The sequence below is a fragment of the Mustela putorius genome, unplaced genomic scaffold (assembly GCF_011764305.1).
Source record: "Mustela putorius furo isolate JIRA1106 unplaced genomic scaffold, ASM1176430v1.1 tig00537227_pilon_pilon_pilon, whole genome shotgun sequence".
Classification (NCBI taxonomy): domain Eukaryota; kingdom Metazoa; phylum Chordata; class Mammalia; order Carnivora; family Mustelidae; genus Mustela; species Mustela putorius.
In genome coordinates, this window is record NW_025422368.1 from 39,802,880 (window position 1) to 39,815,499 (window position 12,620).

The window sequence follows — 12,620 nt, forward strand, 5'->3', positions numbered from 1 at the left end:
TTTATCAGGTTAAAGAAATTACCGTTTATTCTTTGCTCGCTAAGAGTTTTTCAAAAAGTCCTCAGTAGGTACAGCTGACCTTGAACTGTGGGAGTTTGAGCACCTCAGGCCCACTTATATGTAGACCTACTTGATAAATACTGTACCATAAATACATTTTTTCTTAATGATTTTCCTAACCTTTTCTCTAGTTTACTTCATTGTAAGAATACAGGATATAATGCATATAACCTACAAAATATGTGTTAATTGATTTTATGTTATTGGTAAAGCTGCTGGTCAACAGTGGGCTAATAGTAGTCAAGTTTTGGGGGAGTCAGAAGCTATATGTGGATTTTTTACTGTGCCCTAACTCTCCCATTCTTCAATGGTTAACCGTATTGAACTTTCTCAAATGATGTCCAATTGCCTCCTCAGAGAAGAAAGTGGTGTTTGAGATTTGAACTTGAACTTGAGAAAATAACCATTACCAGGTTTCATCAAAGAGTATTGGGTATTTTAGAGCTGGAAGTGATGGCAGTAAAAGTTTATGTGCAAATTTTCAGTGCCGTAAATTCACTAGTAGAAATTTGGAAAGAAAGTAAACATTTGAGAATGGGGGAAGTGGTTGGTTGGGTGAATTATGGCTCATCCATAAGATGGAAATGCACTGGCCCATGAGTGGCCCATTGAAATGACTGTTACCTATTACCCACATGAAGAAGTTTAAAGTCAGCGAAGTCTGGATACAGTCAGCCAGTGGGATATAGCTGTGGATTGGAAGCCCTTACTGGATGGTGGTGGAAAGCAGGCAGAAAGAACCAGGCAGTGGTGCTCAGTCAAATGGGGACTGAGTGGGGACTGGGAGACTGTTGGGTAGGATCAACTCTCAAGAGGTTCCCAGCTGGCCATCTCCTTCCTGGAGTTACATCCTTCCTGGAGCTCAGCTCTGGTGAGACCCACTGATGACCTGAAAATCATGCTCCCTCCCATTCTCTTCACTCTTTCTGGCACCGCCAATCCTTATCTGATTGCCCCACTCTGCACCCAAGGGGCCTCAAGAATCCTGGAGTTAAGAAAACCAGAGAGTTCAGTGTTACTCAATATTTGCATTCCTGCTACAATCCAAGTTTTCCTTTAGGCAGTGCTGATTCTTGGAAGGAGGTGAATCAATTCCCTCTAAGGGACCAACAGGGCTGGGTGGAAACTAACTGATACCTCAACCCAAATGTTTCCCCACCCTTGAGAATTTCAGAAATCTGTATTAAAACAAACAAAAATCCAAGTAATTTTGACACTGAGCTAGATTTGGCCACCACCGGTCAATCTAACCTACTCTGATGGTCTCTTCACTAGAACTTACCCCACTCCCCACCGCAGTGATTATACGTTGCTGCTAGGGTGATCCTTCTAAAATGAAAAACTGATCTGGCCATCCCTCTGGTCAGAATAATCCTTCCACTGTTCCCCATTTTTTAGAGGATAAAATCTAAAATCCTCATCTTAGCATGTTCTGGCCTATGGCTATTTTTTTAGCCTATTTTTCTTACCATCTTTCCCGTTTTTCGCCTTCTACAACCCATCATCAGCGCAATAATATTTACCATTTGTTGAGTTTCTATGTGTTAGGTGCTCCATATTATTATGTTATCTTGCTTATTCCTCCCAAGAACCCCAGGAAACATATTGTCCCTGTATTACAGATAATGATGTGAGCTGAGCAGTTCTGTCCTTACCCGCGGTCACCTACTGGTAAATAACAGAGTCCTGATCCCTCTGACACCAGATTGTGCTCTCTTCTTTGCTGTGCTGACAACTTTGCAAACAACTTGGAATTCCTTGGAAGGTCCTTGTCCTCCCAACATCCTCGTAACTGTGTATCCACAAACCTCTGCCCAGAGCACCCTCCTTCTCCAGTTCGCCTGGGACACACCCACTCATCCTTTTAGTCTTAGCTTACACAGCACAGAGGTCAAATCCAATCTGTGCAGACGCACACAAAATTCTGTGATTTTTGTGCCAATCACCTAACAGCTGGGCTTTTTGATTTCCCCATCTGTATGGTGAGAATAATCATTTCAACCTCACAAGTTTTGTTGTGGACTCTGCTATTTCTGCTGCCTACAATTAACTACCTTCCTTTGGCAGCAATGGCCTGATTTTGCTTGGCGAGCTGGCCCTCCTCCACTTCTGTCTGAGGACTTCTGGTGAGGTTGGTGCCCCTGAAGCACAGGGCCTGAGCTAAGCCTCTCAGTACTCTCCTTCCTCCCAGCTGTGGTGTCTGACCTATGGACAAGCACGTGGGTGAAGAAACTCAGATGCTGAGCTCTTGTTTTCGAGTCTTAGGGAAGCTGACTTGCTCATTTCTAATGGATTTGTACCTTGAGGGGAAAAGCTCTTAAGTTGCTGCTGGGAACAGTCCTGTAATCACAAGGGCAGAGCCTGCTGGAGAAGACTCAACACTGAGCAAGCAGAGGTGAGAAACAGAAATCAGGCCATTTTTCTATCAAGTCACCCCTGGATCAGGCCATACCTGAAACTAAATCTCTCTGTGTCATTTTATTACATCAACAAACATTCCAGTGAAGCTTTTAGCCCAGTTTGGCCAGGTTTTCTACTGTTCATATTAAACATCTCTTACTTGGAAGAGGGATGTTATGAAGATTACAGATAGTAAAGGCAAACCAGTCATTGTATCATCAGTGAAAAATGATAACTATTTCTTACTTTATAGTGCTTCCAGCCTCTCCTCGGCTGTTCTCTGTTATTTTTGGCTTTGTCCTCCCTAGCATAAAAACAGTGTAAAGAGGGGCACCAGGGTGGCTCAGTGGGTTAAGTGTCTGCCTTCAGCTCAGGTCATGATCCCAGGGTCCTGGGATCGAGCCCCAAGTTGGACTCCGTCTCCCTCTGCTGCTCCCCCTGCTTGTGTGCGCATGCTCTCTCTCTCTCTGTGTCAAATAAATAAATACCATTTTAAAAACAATAATAGTGTAAAGAGGTGAAGAGTCAGGGAGCATGATTCTTACAATTTTATGAAGAGGGTTCTTGCCTCAAGCTCTTGAGTCTTTGGTCTTGTATCTCCTTGTCACAGAAGGAGAGGTGATTCTGAGTATGAAACTGTCTTTGGCTGATTTTGCCTACTATTCCAGCCCCATCTGCATTCATGGCTGAGTCCTGTGGAGAGCAGAGTGATGGTAAGCAAAACACAAAAGAAGTATTTTCATGAAGTTCCACAAAATTTGGGAGCCCAAGCTGCATCCTTGGGGAACTCCTATCACAGAGGTTCCCTCCGCCTTCATCAGGTGGCTATTCATCTCTCTCACAGAGAAGGTTCCAGCATGTCTCAGGTGTGGTCTGCTAGGAAGCTGCAGGGCTGGACATAAGTGTGGTCCTCATGGGTACCTGTAGTGTTCAGCAGAGCCATGGGGGTACATGCCGGGACCACATCTTTTTGGGAACACATAAGAGGCACCCTCTGAGGATTTCAAGAAAGCCTTGCCTGGTGTTAAGGGGATGGGAAGACTTCATAGAAATCATTTCAAAATATATCTGTGAGAAGAGTGATTTGAGTCGTTGTTGTTATAAGGAGCCCACCTGGATCAAAAAGGTGCTGAGGTCCGGGAAAAATCAGATTATAGGGAACTGTTCCATGATAAATTCCACAAATGTCTGTGCAGCAGAACCTAACAAATAGTGAAAAGCTTGAAAATCTACTTTGCATGTTGAGCTATGGACTAGAATTTGTTGTGCATTTTTCGAGAGGGAAACAAATCGCATGAATATGGAATTATTTAATAAAAATGTATTGGAATAATGAAATCATTAAATGTCAGATGGAGAGATCATGTAGCTTAGTAGTTTTCAATGTTTTTTAAGCAACAGAATTACAAAATGATTGCATGTTTACTCTTAACAGGTAGCATTTGCACATGGTGAAAATTCAAAATGTACAAAAAACTGTGTAGTAAAAACTAGGTCTCTTGCTGTACCTCGTCCTTGAGCTATCCAGTTTCTCCACCTACAGGAAGGCACTGTTAGAGTTATTTTGTGCATATTCAAACATGTTGGCACACACACAAGTTTTCATAAATAGTAACATAATAGCATTCTGACTCTTCTTTTCACTAAATGTATCAGAGAAACTTTCCTAACAGTGCAGGTAGACTGACGTCATTCCTTTTACTGTTGCATCCATTCCCACTCTGGGTCTGTGCACAGTGAATTCATTCTCTTGTCTATTGCCAGAGAATTTTTTGGCTTCCTGTTGCATGTGTATGGAATCTGCATGTCCTTGTATATATGTTGTTATATTACAAATGAGCAAGTTTAGCTTACAGGATATATTCTTATATATGGGATTACTTGTCAACAATGTATATTTTAGATTTTTAAAAAAGATTTTATTTGACAGAGAGCACAAGCAGGGAGAGCCCAGAGGGGGAGGGAGAAGTAGGCTCCCCGCTGAGCAGGCAGTCCCATGTAGGGCTCGATCCCAGGACCCTGGGATCATGACCTGAGCCAAAGACAGATGCTTAATCGACTGAGCCACCCGGGCACCCCTAAATGTTAGATTTTGATAGATTTTGCTAAATTGCTCTCCATAGATGTTCTGTAAATTCTTCACATGATTCAATATCTTATCAAACTTTTTAATATTTTCTGATTAGAAAGGTATTGATGTCCATTTAAAAATATGCATGAGGGGGCGCCTGGGTAGCTCAGTGGGTTAAAGCCTCTGCCTTGGCTCAGGTCATGATCTCAGGGTCCTGGGATTGATCCTCGCATCAGGCTCTCTGCTCAGCAGGGAGCCTGCTTCCATTCCTCTCTCTCTCCCTGCCTCTCTGCCTACTTGTGATCTCTGTCAAATAAATAAATAAAATCTTAAAAAAAATATGCATGAGGTTAACATATATTTAAAAATCATTTGTATGTCCTTTGTTCATAGCTTTTGCTCCTATTTGGTCTTTTTTTCTTATTGAAACAAGTTCTCTATGCATTAAGAAAAATGTCTTTGTAGTAGTGTAATATTCTCATTTTTTTCTGGTTATCTTGACTTTATGCTAATTTACTGACCTGCGTATAGATTTCAAAACATTTATTTAAATTTGGTCTTTTATGACTTCTAGGTCTCATATGATATTTAGAAAGGCCTTCCCCACATCTTTGTAATTATTTGAAAATTCTCTTTTTTTCTTTTGATGGGTTTAATTTTCCATGCTTAAATCTTTGATCCATCTGGAATTTACTTTTGTGTAAGACGTGCACTAAGGTTCCATCTTATCATTTTCCCAAATGGTTACCCAGTGGGCCAAACACCATTTATTAAATAATCCATTTTCTCTTTTTTAATTTATCCCATACTTGATACCTGTGGTTTTAGGGTTTATTTCTGGACTTTCAGATCCACAGTAGAACCCTGTCTTGAAACCAAATCCAAGCAATACTAGAGCTGCTGTAGTTGAGCCTGGGGCAGAGGGGCCAAATCCCCCCAGCTTATTCCCCTCTTTTTTTTTAATTTTTAAAATTTATTTTTTATAAACATATAATGTATTTTTATCCCCAGGGGTACAGGTCTGTGAATCACCAGGTTTACACACTTCACAGCACTCACCATAGCACATACCCTCCCCAATGTCCATAACCCCACTCCCCTCTCCCAAGACCCCTCCCCCGTCAACCCTCAGTTTGTTTTGTGAGATTAAGAGTCACTTATGGTTTGTCTCCCTCCCAATCCCATCTTGTTTCATTTATTCTTCTCCTATCCCCCAAACCCCCAAATTGCATCTCCACTTCCTCATATCAGGGAGATCGTATGATAGTTGTCTTTCTCCAATTGACTTATTTCGCTAAGCATAATACCCTCTAGTTTCATCCACGTCATCGCAAATGGGAAGATTTCATTTCTTTTGATGGCTGCATAGTATTCCGTTGTGTGTGTGTGTGTGTGTGTGTGTGTGTGTGTACCTCATCTTCTTTATCCATTCATCTGTTGATGGACATCTAGGTTCTTTCCATAGTTTGGCTATTGTGGACATTGCTACTATAAACATTCGGGTGCACGTGCCCCTTTGGATCTCTACGTTTGTATCTTTAGGGTAAATACTCAATACTCAGCAGTGCAATTGCTGGGTCATAAGGTAGCTCTATTTTCAACTTTTTGAGGAACCTCCATGCTGTTTTCCAGAGTGGTTGCACCAGCTTGCATTCCCACCAACAGTGTAGGAGGGTTCCCCTTTCTCCGCATCCTCGCCAGTGTCTGTCATTTCTTGACTTGCTAATTTTAGCCATTCTAACTGGTGTGAGGTGATATCTCATTGTGGTTTTGATTTGTATTTCCCTGATGCCAGGTGATGTGGAACACTTTTTCATGTGTCTGTTGGCCATCTGGATGTCTTCTTTGCAGAAATGTCTGTTCATGTCCTCTGCCCATTTCTTGATTGGATTATTTGTTCTTTAGGTGTTGAGTTTGCTAAGCTCTTTATAGATTTTGGACACTAGCCCTTTATCTGATATGTCGTTCGCAAATATCTTCTCCCATTCTGTCAGTTGTCTTTTGATTTTGTTAACTGTTTCCTTTGCTGTGCAAAAGATTTTGATCTTGATGAAATGCCAATAGTTCATTTTTGCCCTTGCTTCCCTTGCCTTTGGTGATGTTCCCAGGAAGGAGTTACTGCGGCTGAGGTCAAAGAGGTTGCTGCCTGTGTTCTCCTCAAGTATTTTGATGGATTCCTTTCTCACATTGAGGTCCTTCATCCATTTTGAGTCTATTTTTGTGTGTGGTGTAAGGAAATGGTCCAATTTCATTTCTCTGCATGTGGCTGTCCAATTTTCCCAACACCATTTGTTGAACAGACTGTCTTTTTTCTATTGGGCATTCTTTCCTGCTTTGTCGAAGATTAGTTGACCATAGAGTTGAGGGTCTATTTCTGGGCTCTCTATTCTGTTCCATTGATCTATGTGTCTGTTTTTGTGCCAGTACCATGCTTTCTTGATTATGACAGCTTTGTAACAGAGCTTGAAGTCTGGAATTGTGATGCCACCAACTTTGGCTTTCTTTTTCAATATTACTTTGGCTATTCGAGGTCTTTCCTGGTTCTATATAAATCTTAGGATTATTTGTTTCATTTCTTTGAAAAAAAAAAAGGATGGGATTTTGATAGGATTGCATGAAATGTATAGATTGCTTTAGGTAGCATAGACATTTTCACAAAATTTTTTCTTCCAATCCAGGAGCATGGAACATTTTTCCATTTCCTTGTGTCTTCCTCAATTTCTTTCATGAGTACTTTATAGTTTTCTGAGTATAGATTCTTTGCCTCTTTGGTTAGGTTTATTCCTAGGTATCTTATGGGTTTGGGCACAACTGTAAACAGGATTGACTCCTTAATTTCTCTTTCTTCTGTCTTGTTGTTGGTATAGAGAAATGCACCTGATTTTTGTGCATTGATTTTATATTCTGACACTTTACTGAATTCCTGTACAAGTTCTAGCAGTTTTGGAGTGGAGTCTTTTGGGTTTTCCACATATAGTATCATATCATCTGCAAAGAGTGATAGTTTGACTTCTTCTTTGCCGATTTAGATGCCTTTAATTTATTTTTGTTGTCTGAGTGCTGAGGCTAGGACTTCTAGTACTATGTTGAATAGCAGTGGTGATCATGGACATCCCTGCTGTGTTCCTGACCTTAGCGTAAAAGCTTTCAGATTTTCCCCATTGAGAATATTTGCGGTGGGTTTTTCATAGATGGCTTTGATAATATTGAGGTATGTGCCCTCTATCCCTACACTTTGAAGAGTTTTGATCAAGAAGGGATGCTGTACTTTGTCAAATGCTTTTTCAGCATCTATTGAGAGTATCATATGGTTCTTGTTCTTTCTTTTATTAATGTATTGTATCACATTGATTGGTGGATGCTGAACCAACCTTGCAGTCCTGGAATAAACCCCACTTGATCGTGGTGAATAATCCTTTCAATGTACTGTTGGATCCTATTGGCTTGTATTTTGGTAAGACCTTTTGCATCTGTGTTCATCAAGGATATTGGTCTGTAATTCTCTTTTTCGATGGGATCCTTGTCTGGTTTGGGGATCAAGGTGATGCTTGCCTCATAAAATGAGTTTGGAAGTTTTCTTTCCATTTCTATTTTTTTGGAACAGTTTCAGGAGAATAGGTATAAATTCATCTTTAAATATTTGGTAGAATTCCCCTGGGAAGCTGTCTGGTCCTGGGCTTTTGTTTGTTTGGAGATTTTTGATGACTGTTTCAATCTCCTTACTGGTTATAGGTCTGTTCAGGTTTTCCATTTCTTCCTGATTCAGTTTTGGTAGTTTATATGTCTCTAGGAATGCATCCATTTCTTCCAGATTGTCAAATTTGTTGGCATAGAGTTGTTCATAATATGTTCTTATAATTGTTTGTATTTCTTTGGTGTTGGTTGTGATCTCTCCACTTTCATTCATGATTTTATTTATTTGCGTCCTTTCTCTTTTCTTTTTGATAAGTCTGGCCAGGGGTTTATCAATCTTATTAATTCTGTCAAAGAACCAGCTCCTAGTTTCGTTGATTTGTTCTATTGTTTTTTTGGTTTCTATTTCATTGATTTCTGCTCTGATCTTTATTATTTCTCTTCTCCTTGTGGGTTTAGGCTTTCTTTGTTCTTTCTCTAGCTCCTTTGGGTGTAGGGTTAGGTTGTGTATTTGAGACCTTTCTTGTTTCTTGAGAAAGGCTTGTACTGCTATATATATTCCTCTCAGGACTGCCTTTGATTTGTTCACAGATTTTGAACCATTGTGTTTTCATTATCATTTGTTTCCATGAATTTTTTCAATTCGTCTTTAATTTCTTGATTGACCCATCCATTCTTTAGAAGGATGCTGTTTAGTCTCCGTGTATTTGGATTCTTTCCAAATTTCCTCTTGGGATTGGGTTCTAGCTTCAGAGCATTGTGGTCTGAAAATATATAGGGAATGATCCCCATCTTTTCATACTGGTTGAGACCTGATTTATGACCCAGGATGTGATCTGTTCTTGAGAATGTTCCATGTGCACTAGAGAAGAATGTGTATTCTGTTGCTTTGGGATGAAATGTTCTGAATATGTCTGTGATGTCCATCTGGTCCAGTGTCATTTAAGGCCTTCATTTCCTTGTTGATCTTTTGCTTGGATGCTCTGTCCATTTCAGTGAGGGGAGTGTTAAAGTCCCCTACTATTATTGTATTATTGTCGATGTATTTCTTTGATTTTGTTATTAATAGGTTTATATAGTTGGCTGCTCCCATGTTAGGGGCATAGATATTTAAAATTGTTAGATTTTCTTGTTAGACCCTTTGAGTATGATATAGTGTTCTTCCTCATCTCTTATTATAGTCTTTGACTTAAAATCTAATTGATCTGATATAAGGATTGCCACCCCAACCTTCTTCTGATGTCCATTAGCACGGCAAATTGTTTTCCACCCCCTCACTTTAAATCTGGAGGTGTCTTCGGGTCTAAAATGAGTTTCTTGTAGGCAGCATATTGATGGGTTTTGTTTTTTTATCCATTCTGATACCCGGTGTCTTTTGATTGGGGCATTTAGCCCATTAACATTCAGGGTTAACTATTGAGAGAGATGAGTTTAGTGCCATTGTATTCCCTGTAAGGTGACTGTTACTGTATATTGTCTGTTCCTTTCTGATCTACTACTTTAAGGGTCTCTCTTTGCTTAGAGGACCCCTTTCAATATTTCTTGTAGAGCTTGGTGTTTGCAAATTCTTTCCGTTTTTGTTTGTCCTGGAAGCTTTTTATCTCTCCTTCTATTTTCAATGATAGCCCAGCTGGATATAGTATTCTTGGCTGCATGTTTTTCTCATTTAGTGCTCTGAATATTTCATGCCAGTTCTTTCTGGCCTGCCAGGTCTCTGTGGATAAGTCCGTTGCCAATCTCATATTTTTACCATTGTATGTTACAGACTCTTTTCCCGGGCTGCTTTCAGGATTTTCTCTTTGTTGCTAAGACTTGTAAATTTTACTATCAGGTGATGGGCTGTGGACCTATTCTTATTGATTTTGAGGGGGGTTCTCTGCACTTCCTGGATTTTGATGCTTGTTCCTTTTGTAGGGAAATTCTCTCCAATAATTCTCTCCAATATACCTTCTGCTCCCCTCTCTCTTTCTTCTTCTTCTGGAATCCCAATTATTCTAATGTTGTTCCATCTTATGGTGTCACTTATCTCTCGAATTCTCCCCTCGTGGTCCAGTATTTGTTTGTCTCTCTTTTGCTCAGCTTCTTCATTCTCTGTCATTTGGTCTTCTATATCACTAATTCTTTCTTCTGCCTCATTTATCCTAGCAGTAAGAGCTTCCCTTTTTGATTGCACCTCATTAATAGCTTTTTTGATTTCAACCTGGTTAGATTTTAGTTCTTTTATTTCTCCAGAAAGGGCTTTTATCTCTCCAGAGAGGGTTTCTCTAATAACTTCCATGCCTTTTTCGAGCCCAGCTAGAACCTTGGGAATCGTCATTCTGAACTCTGGATCTGACATGTTACCAATGTCTGTATTGATTAGGTCCCTAGCCTTTGGTATTGCCTCTTGTTCTTTTTTTTGTGGTGAGTTTTTCCACCTTGTCATTTTGTCTAGATAAGAATATATGAAGGAGCAAGTAAAATACTAAAAGGGTAGCAAAGACCCCAGGAAGATGCACTTTAACCAAATCAGAAGAGACCCCAAATCATGGGGGGAGGGAAGGTATAAAAAGAAGTTCAGAAAAAAAATTTTTTTAAAAAGAAAATAAATTAAAAAAATATAAAAAAGAAAAAATATATATATTAGACTGGGGACTAGAACAGGGTCACCCACTTAATTTTGGGAGTATTTTGGTCTCTTAGAAGAAACTACCTCTCAAAATTTTAAAAAGTGAAAAACATATATAAGGGTAAACACAATGAAGGGATGGGATATGCCTATGAAGATGAAAAAAAATTTTTTTTTTAAATTTCTGAAAAAGGGGGGCACCTGGCTGGCTCATGGGTTAATGCCTCTGCCTTTGGCTCAGGTCACGACCCCAGGGTCCTGGGATCGATCCCCGCATCAGGCTCTCTGCTCAGCAGGGAGCCTGCTTCCTCCTCTCTCTCTGCCTGCCTCTCTGCCTACCTTTGATCTCTGTCTGTTAAATAAATAAATAAAATATTTAAAAAGATTTTTCTAAAAAAGGAGTTGATAAAGTAAGTTGGTTGGGAGAATAAAGAAAAAGAAAGTGGAGAGATTTTCTCAGGCTGGAGACTAGAAGAAGCCCAGAGCTATATTTAGGGTATATTTTGATCTATTAGTAGAAGTTGTACCCCAAATTGTTTAGAAGAAAAAACCCTATGTGTATACAAAAAAAAATAATTAGATACAATGAAAGATAAAACATGACTATAATAATAAAGGTTCAAAAAAGATTATTATTATTTTTTTAATGAAAGGTATTTTAAGATAAACTAGTTAAAAAACGTTAAAAGAGGGAGGGGTAAAAGTTAAAGAAAATTTATAAGAAGAAAAAAAAAGAAAAAAAATTAAAAAAAAATTTAAATTAACTGCCAGACTAAGGATCATGGGGAGAAAGCCATAAATTCCATGCTTTACTTTCTTCTCCTCTGGAATTCTGCTGTTCTCGGTGTGTGAACTTGGTCCCGGCTGGATTTCTTGTTGATCTTTTTGGGGAGGGGCCTGTTGTAGTGATTCTCAAGTGTCTTTGCCCCAGGCAGAATTGCACTGTCCTTACCGGGGCCGGGCTAAATAATCTTCTCCGGTTTGCTTTTGGGAGCTTTTGTTCCCTGAACGCTTTCCGTAGAGTTCCGGACGATGGGAATGAAAATGGCGGCCTCCCAATCTCTAGTCCAGAGGAGCCAAGAGTTTGGGGTCTCACTCCTCAGTGCGCCCTCAGAGAAAAGCGCTCAAACACTCAATCACTCCTGTCTCCCTGGCCTCTGGCTGCGCTCCGAGCTCACCCAGCCTGTGACCGGTTCAAGGTAACCCCGAGCTGAGAGCTCACTCCTTTGCTCTGTCTCTGTAGCTGGCTTCCCCGCTCTAATATCTGCGAGCTCTGTGACACTCAGACAGCCCCGATTTTTCTGTGACCTGTGGGACCTGGGGCCACGCTGACCCCGCGTTGGCTTCACCCCGGTTTAGCCTCTGGAGCGAGGTCCCTCAGTGGAGCAGACTTTTAAAAGTCCTGATTTTGTGCTCCATTGCTCCGCTGCTTGCTGGAAGCCGACCCTCCCCACCGCGGTCTATCTTCTCATTGCTTTGGATTCACTTCTCCGTTGTCCTACCTTTCAGAAAGCAGTCGATTTTCTGTTTCTAGAATTGTTGCTGTTCTTCTCTTCTGTCTCCCATTGGATTTGTAGGTGTTTGCAATCTTTAGATAAGCTATCTAGCTGATCTCCTGCTACCTGATGTAGCCTCAGCCAGCTATTTCTCTGCCATCTTGACTCCTCCCCTCTTTTTTTTTTTAAGATTTTATTTATTTATTTGACAGAGAGAGAGAGAGAGAGAGGCAGAGAGGCAGAGAGGCAGGCAAAGAGAGGGGGAAGCAGGCTCCCCGCTGAGCAGAGAGCCCAATGCGGGACTCGATCCCAGAACCCTGAGTTCACAACCTGAGCTGAAGGCAGAGGTTTT